Source organism: Lathyrus oleraceus, chromosome 2 (assembly GCF_024323335.1).
Source record: "Lathyrus oleraceus cultivar Zhongwan6 chromosome 2, CAAS_Psat_ZW6_1.0, whole genome shotgun sequence".
In the NCBI taxonomy this organism is placed as follows: domain Eukaryota; kingdom Viridiplantae; phylum Streptophyta; class Magnoliopsida; order Fabales; family Fabaceae; genus Lathyrus; species Lathyrus oleraceus.
In genome coordinates, this window is record NC_066580.1 from 141,756,862 (window position 1) to 141,765,475 (window position 8,614).

At 38.9% G+C, this 8,614-nt stretch overlaps 1 non-coding gene across 1 annotated transcript; it reads right to left on the reverse strand.

Moving 5' to 3' along the window:
* Positions 1-3,031: 3,031 nt before the first annotated feature.
* Positions 3,032-3,138, reverse strand: LOC127124159 (small nucleolar RNA R71). The gene has a single exon (XR_007803786.1). It is a non-coding gene; the product is annotated as a small nucleolar RNA R71 (small nucleolar RNA).
* Positions 3,139-8,614: the final 5,476 nt, after the last annotated feature.

Genomic DNA, 8,614 nt, shown 5'->3' on the forward strand with positions numbered 1-8,614 from the left:
CAGCCCCTTAAGCGGAAAGAGTTTAACCTTTCTCGTTCCCTACCGAGTTATTTCCTCGTGGATGATTATAATTTAAGTTTCATCCCCAGTTAATTATCTAGATGGAACCACTCCCCTCGAGTTAGATCCTCTTTGGGTGGAATCTTTGATTGATCGTTTCTTTCTAGTTCTTACCTAGATAGATATTTTGGTCCCCTGAGAGTTTACTACCCAGTAATTGGTAATATTCTTCTCGATTTTTGAGTACTTTACTTTTGCTCAATACCCGGTAAAATGTAATATACTTCTGTTGTTTTCCCCAACGAATTCGTTTTCACGTCTCCCCAGGTAGTCTATGTAAGAACAAAGTTGGTTCTACAATGTAGCTCTAAGATTTTGATGATAACAAAGGATGAAACAAAAATGGTAGCCTAATGAAAATTTTCTTAAGTGTGTAGGACTCTAATAAAACAATCTGATAGATAAAACATCAAATATAGAATCCATCGTTAGATACTACTCAGAAGACACATAACCAGAAGGTTCTGACTCTAATACAAGCGCTAGCAAAACGAAAAGAAGTCAGAAACTCTGAAAGAGAAGAATAAATCCAGACTCTGAAGATGTATGATCTGAAGAAGTCAAGATTAAAGAGAAACTCGGAGATAATCAGATACAATTAACCTCTGAAGAAGAATACTGCATAGCAAGACTCTGAATACAGGATTCGCTGACTCAGAATATGTAAGCAAGAAGAAATTTGCATTTAGAAAGAAACTATTTTGATGACACTGAAATTCACCGTATTTTTGCCTCCGATTTCGCATGCATTCTAGTTGTTTTATTATCATTTTGTTATGTTATTACTATGTCTCTCTTTGTTTTCAGGTTTTCAGTCTAATCGGATCCCCGATCGAGAAAAGGAGTGAAAACGAGCTAAAAACCATAAAATTCAGCATTTTACACTTGTGGCTCCCACTGTAGCTGGCGCCATGGGTGCAGCCATGACGTGTCACAACTCAACTTCCCTCAACTGCCACGTTCCCCACTACCTCCACTTGGGCGCCACACTTTGCTCTTGTGGCGGGCGCCATGGTGTTGTGGCGGGCGCCATAAGAAGAAAAGTTTTCCCTCCCAATTTCAAACTGAAGGGCATCCTTGTCTTTTCCATTATTTTACTTGCCTATAAATAGAGACTCAAATTCATTTGTTTAATCATCCAAACTTAGAGCAGATGCAAAATTAGAGCGAACTTAGTTTCACTTAGGCATATATTCAGTATTTTAAAGTGGTAATCGCTTCGCATTGAGGTGTTACCACAATTGTGTAATCAAGTCTGTGATCGAGTCTGTAATCGAGTTTGGAGCACTTTGGAAGGAAATTAATCCTGCCGCCATTTTCATTTCCGCTTCGCATTTTATTCAACCCTCCGATTGGAGCAGGTTTTTATTGCTTGCCTTTATCTATTTTATTTTCCCGCACTGTCTTTACTTTATTTATTTCTCGCACTCGCTTTACTTTATTTATTTCCCGCACTCGCTTTACTTTATTTATTTCCCGCACTGCACTTTAATTTATTTATTTCCCACACTCTCTTTACTTTATTTATTTCTCGCACTCGCTTTACTTTATTTATTTCTCGCACTCACACTACTTTTATTTACTTTCTGCACTCGCATTACTTTTATTTAAATTAAAATGAATCTTTACTTTACCATGTCTAACTAAATCTATAAAGGTAAGAATGTAAGGATCGTAATTGAACCGATAATCCGTACAATTGTTCGTAGAAACACTTAAGGGATATTTTGACTTTCAACTTAAGTTTTCCCGCACTTAATTTCCATTGGGTAAGATCGAAAGCCGTCCAACATCTTTTTAAACTTAGTTGTTTTTAACTATTTCAAATACAGCGAAAGCGTTTTGTTTAGTTCATTAGGAGTTTTTAACTTAAGAAGAAAAGTGATTTGAAAACTATTTTTGGACGCGTTTATAAGTTTAGAGTCTGGTTCGTGAGAACCTCTTTTGGTAAAGAAATCCAGGTTAAAATACTTTTCAACTTAGTCAAGATACTATATTTCTTAAAAATAGGTTTACTACTCTAACGCAACACGCGCCTTTTTATAAGCGACAATAAGAGGGTTTGATTAGGGAGCACAACTCGGTTCTGAATACGTGAAAGTGACAGTTCCTGTTAAATTGGTTCTTTTCAAATTAGGAAACACTGCCCATAAGTAGTTCTATTTGCAAGTACTTGGATTATTAACTGATTATGTTAATTACATTCGAGCCTATCTTTATTAATTGAATTTAATTTAATACTTTACTTTGCATTGCACACTCTAAAAACCCCTATTTTGATTACCTTAGATAAACACCATAACAATAGATAACGATAGATTGACACTTGGTCTCTGTGGATTCGACAATCTTTTATATTACTCTGACGCGTTCGTATATTTGTGAAAAGCACACATCAAGTTTTTGGCGCCGTTTCCAGGGACCAATTTCGTCAAATTTCATACCCTATTGTTATATCGTTTAGACTTAGGTTATTACCCGCCGGTCAATGCGAAGAACTCGCAGCACCAGAAGCTTAGCATACCCTCTGGCGGAACCTGAACGTTACGCTCGCGCACGTTTATTTTTCCATAGAATTAGGAGAGTTATGGCCGAAGATCAAAACCAAAGACCTCTTAAAGATTTCGCCCAACCATCCAACGAAGAACCTAGTTGTAGTATAGTAAACCCAACCATCCCAGCTAATAATTTCGAACTTAAACCCTCCCTGTTGCAACTAGTGCAACAGAGACAATTCGCAGGTCTCGCTACCGAGAACCCAAACCAACATCTAAATTTTTTTCTCCAATTAGCAGACACTTTTAAAACCAATGGAGCTTCTCCTGAGGAAATCCATTTAAGATTATTCCCTTTTTCCCACAGAGATAAAGCCCTATCATGGTTAGATTCCCTTCCACCCAATTCCATTACGACTTGGGGTAACGTTAGAAGAGTATTCCTTGCTAGATAATTTCCCCCAAGTAAGACCACCGTTCTTCGAAACTATATAACTAGATTTACCCAAAACCAAGGATAATCGTTGTTCGAAGCTTGGGAGAGATATAAAGTGTTGTTAAGAGCATGCCCACATCATGGTTTAGAAAATTGGTTAATCATTCAAACCTTATATAATGGACTTCACTATAACACTAAGATGACCATTGATGCTGCCGCAGGCGGTGCTCTGATGAACAAACCTTATCCTGAAGCTAGTTCCCTCAACGAAGATATGGCTCAAAACCATCAATCATGGGGAGTCGAACGAGCGACAATGGAGAAGAAGGAATCCCAAGGAGGAGTGCATGAACTAAGCTCTATAGACATGATGCAAGCTAAAATGGACGTGTTAGCCCTCAAGGTCGAGCATATGTGCATAAACCTGAATATTGTAGCTGCAGTTTCGTCAAATTGTGAGATATGTGGAACCAAAGGACATAAATCTGCAGAATGCAGTCTGTTAAACGAAAACCACTCTGAGCAAGTGAACTACACCCAAGGGAACCCATACTCGAATACCTATAACCCTGGATGGAGGAATCACCCAAACTTCTCCTATAAGAACAATAACCCAATCCAAAATAATGCACCTCCGAGACAAACAGGTTACCAAGCCCCAAGGTCAAATCAACCTATGCAACCTGTGCCACCAAAGCCGAGCCTTGAGAAAATTATGGAAAATTTTATCACCGCTCAAACCCAACAAAACAAAGAGTTCATGAACCAAAACATTCACATTAATGAACTGATTACTCAGTTAGGAACCAAGGTTGACCAAATAGTTACTCACACCAAGATGCTTGAAACCCAGATCTCTCAGGTAGCTTTAAACCAAGCCCCCCAAACCACGCCTGGAGGATAGTTCCCTGGACAACCTCAACAAAATCCGAGATGACAAGTCAATTCCATTACCCTACGAAGTGGGAACGCTTATGATGAGCCACCAAACCCAAGATTGAGTGAACCCAAAACTTCTAAGGAATATACCAAACCCCCAGACGAAGTAAAAGAACCAGAGGAATCTGAAAAACAAGAAGGTCCAGAAAAAGGAGAAGAACCTAAAGATAAAACTTATTTACCACCCCGCCATAAAAACCACCTATACCATATCCGCAAAGACTCAAACAAACCCAGATCAATAACCAATATCAAAAATTTATTAAAGCTATAGAAAAACTTCATGTAGAAATCCCTTTCACAGAAGCCATCACCCAAATACCTTCTTATGCAAAGTTTCTCAAAGACATCCTTACCAACAAACGTAGACTTGACGATCCGAAACCCTTGGAATGTAATTCCATTTCCGAGAATAAATTAGCCAAAAAAGATAAAGATCGTGGAAATTTCTCCATTCCTTGTCTTTTGGGAAGTCATGTCATCGAAAAAGCTTTTCTAGACTTATGAGCTAGTGTGAGCTTAATGCCTCTAGCAGTTTGTGAGAGGTTAAACTTAGGAGAATTATAGCCTACTAAGATGTCACTTCAGTTAGCCGATAGATCTGTTAAGTATCCGATAGGCATTTTAGAAGATGTCCTTGTTAGGATAGGTCAGTTATTTATCCCTACTAATTTTGTTGTCATGGACATCAAAGAGGACAATGATATACCAATCCTTATAGGTAGACTGTTCTTATCAACTGCAGGAGCCTTAATAGATGTCAAGAGAGGAAAGTTAACCTCTGAGGTAGGTGACGAGAAAATAGAATTTATACTTTCGAAATTTCTTATGGCACCTGTGATGGGAGACGCATGTTATGCCTTAGATATCATTGATGAGTGCGTTAGGGAATTAGAACAAGGAGAAATCATAAAAACAATTAAGTTGCCATCAACTCTCATAATGGAAGATGATGACTTTAGGAAACCCTACATCGATGATAACCTTTACGAATGTTTATCCCTTACCCCAGATCCTATGCCATGCCCTAAGAAACCAACCTTAAAACTTAAGGAACTGCCTAAGAACCTGAGATATGAGTTCATCGATGTAGAGATGAACCGTCTAGTTATAGTCAGTGCTACCTTGAGCCAAGAGGAAACATACCAACTTTTAGACGTTTTACGAAGTTATCCCTCAGCCTTAGGATATAATATCTCTGACCTGAAAGGTATAACCCCATTCGTATGCATGTATCAGATTTCGCTCGAAGAAGATTCAAAACCCTCCAGAGAACATGAGAGAAGAATAAACCCTATAATGAGTGATGTTGTTAAAAAGGAAGTTCTTAAGTTACTTGAGGCAGGTATAATCTACCAGATCTCGGACAGTAAGTGGGTGAGCCCTGTGCATGTAGTACCTAAAAAGGGAGGCATCACAGTCGACAAAACGATAAAGGCAAACATGTAGCAAAACGGTTAGAAGGAGGATGATGGATGTCTATAGATTATAGAAAGTTAAAGAAAGAAACCAGGAAGGATCATTTCCTTTTACCGTTTATAGAACAGATATTGGAGCGTCTAGCCAGACACTCTTACTTCTTCTATCTGGATGGATACTCGGGATTCTTCCAAATACCTATCCACCCCGAACATCAAGAAAAAACTACCTTTACATGCCCTTATGGAACTTTTGCCTACAGACGAATGCCATTCGGCCTCTGTAACGCCCTAGCTACTTTCCAACGCTGCATGATGTCAATCTTTGCAGATTACCTAGATGGTATCATGGAAGTGTTTATGGATGATTTCTCAGTTTATGGATTTGATTCCCAAAATTGTCTTGCTAACCTTGAGAAAATCTGGAGAAATGCGTGGAGGTGAACCTCGTGCTAAACTTGGAAAAGTGTCATTTCATGGTAACCGAAGGAATTGTTTTAGGACATATAGTTTCCGAAAAAGGTATAGAGGTAGATAGAGCTAAGATAGAAGTTATAGAGAACCTAAAACCACCAAAAACCATCAGAGGAGTCCGAAGTTTTCTTGGGCATGCTGGATTCTACCAGCGTTTTATTAAGGACTTCTCCAAAATAACTAAACCTTTAATTGGACTTTTAATGAAAGATGTTGAATTCATTTTCGATGGAAAATTTCATGAAGCATTTAATCTTTTAAAGCAAGCATTAATATCAGCACCCATTATGAAACCCCCTGATTGGTCAGAACCTTTTGAGATAATGTGCGATGCTAGTGATTATGCCATTGGAGCCGTTTTAGGACAAAGGAAAGATAAAAAATTACATGCAATTTATTATGCCAGTAGAACCCTTGACGCTGCCCAACTTAACTACGCAACAACTAAAAAGGAATTACTCGCTGTAGTTTTTGCTATAGACAAATTTAGATCTTATCTAGTAGGAGCAAAAATTATAGTTTACACTAATCATGCTGCCATTCGTTACCTATTAAGTAAAAAAGATGCCAAGCCCAGGTTACTCCGATGGATGCTGTTACTACAAGAGTTTGATTTAGATATAAGAGATAAAAAAGGCACTGAAAATGTAGTAGCTGATCACCTTTCTAGACTAGAACACCTAAAACCAGACTTAGTACCCATAAATGATGATTTTGCCTATGATAGACTGATAGCTAGACTAGAAACCATTGAAGATGATAGTCTAGGTCCTCATGAGCACTTCTGAAATTCCTTAGCAGTAAGTAACGTACCATGGTATGCAGACTTTGTTAATTACCTAGCTGCTGATATCAGACCCCCTAATCTTGACTACCACCGCAAGAAGAAGTTCTTCAACGATGTGAGAAACTTTTACTGGGACGAACCGCTCCTTTTCAAAAGGGGTAAAGATGGCATTTTTCACCGTTGCGTTCCAGAAGAAGAGGTAAAAAGTATAATTGATAATTGTCACTCTGCACCCTAAGGTGGACATGCGAGCTCCTCTAAGACATATGCAGGGATTCTTCAAGCTGGCCTATTCTGGCCCACCATGTGGCGCGATGTCCATGCTTGCATTGTCAAATGTGATAGATGCCAACACACTGGAAATATTTCAAGGCGTGACGAAATGCCTCTAAGAAACATTCAGGAACTAGAACTCTTTGACTTATGGGGTATAGATTTCATGGGTCCTTTCCAACCATCCTTAGGAAACAGGTATATCTTAGTAGTTGTAGACTACATGTCTAAGTGGATTGAAGCTATAGTTGCACCCACAAACAATACTAGGATGGTGATCAAGCTATTTAAGAACTATATATTCCCTAGATTTGGAACACCATGTTTAGTCATAAGCGATGGAGGATCACACTTCATATCGAGAATATTTGATAAACTTTTAAGAAAATAATGAGTTAGGCATAGAGTAGCAACACCATACCATCCACAGACTAGTGGCCAAGTAGAAGTATCCAATAGGGCGATAAAACAAATCCTAGAAAAAACAGTTTCAATATCTAGGAGAGACTGGTCTCAGAAGCTTCAAGAAGCATTATGGGCCCACCGAACCGCTTTCAATACCTCTATAGGAACAACTCCCTACCAACTAGTCTATGGAAAAGCCTGTCACTTACCTTTCGAATTAGAGCATAAGGCCTATTGGGCCATTAAAACTTTGAATTTAGACTACCTGACCGCTGGTGAAAAGCGCATCCTCGACATTCACAAACTAGAAGAACTCAGGCAATCTGCCTACGAGAATGCCAAGATATACAAAGAGAGAACAAAAGCTTGGCATGATAAAAGAATAGTAAAGAAAGATTTCAATATAGGCGACCATGTTCTCTTGTTCAACTCTAGGTTACGACTTTTCCCTGGGAAGTTGCGCTCAATATAGGCGACCATGTTCTCTTGTTCAACTCTAGCCAATCAATGGTCTTACATTTGACTCCTCAAACAAAGCAACTAACAAATGCAAAAGCAAGATGCAAACAATATTATGCAAAATATATATATGCAAAAGCAAACACAAGCAATCAGTTATCACACGCTATACACAACCAAGAGGCTCATACAAGGCTGGGCTTTAGTCAAGGGGTCATATCAACCTCGACAAACAAGCCAGATATGGAAGGGTGTTTAGGCTCTTAACCTCTGACATTGACCTTCAGGGTGAGCAGATGAAATGGGAGATGAGGATTAGACCTCATAGCTCTTAACCCGGGCCTGGGTGAGCTTGAATCAAAGAAGGTGTGGGAGTCCAGAATGAGGAACTCTATTCCCCAATGACTGACTCTATATACAAGATCTTGGGTGTTTATTCAAAATGCATCAGCACGTAGTGCGAGCAAAGTGAAAGACTCAACTAAATAGCAGGGGATGGATCGCACATCCCTTCTATCTTCCAATTGCCTCTTCACTTAGGAGGACTTGAAGTACATGGCACAAATATAAACAATCACAGACATTGCCTCTTAAGGAGGACTTCAGCCAAATGCCTGCCAAACATAAACGACAGGGCTTCCAGATTACATGGAGTTAGAGAGATTACCTAAGTGGTAAACCAACCACAAGCAAAGCAAAGCAACTCAATTAATGAGTTAAAGCTACTAAAGTACCTGTAAGAAAATCAAACAAGTCAATATTCACATTCAGACGAACCAAACAGACAGTCAACAGTGAGACAACCAATATACACAATGTAAGTCAACAACTCAAGTGAGTTAGCCACCCAAGGACCTACAACACA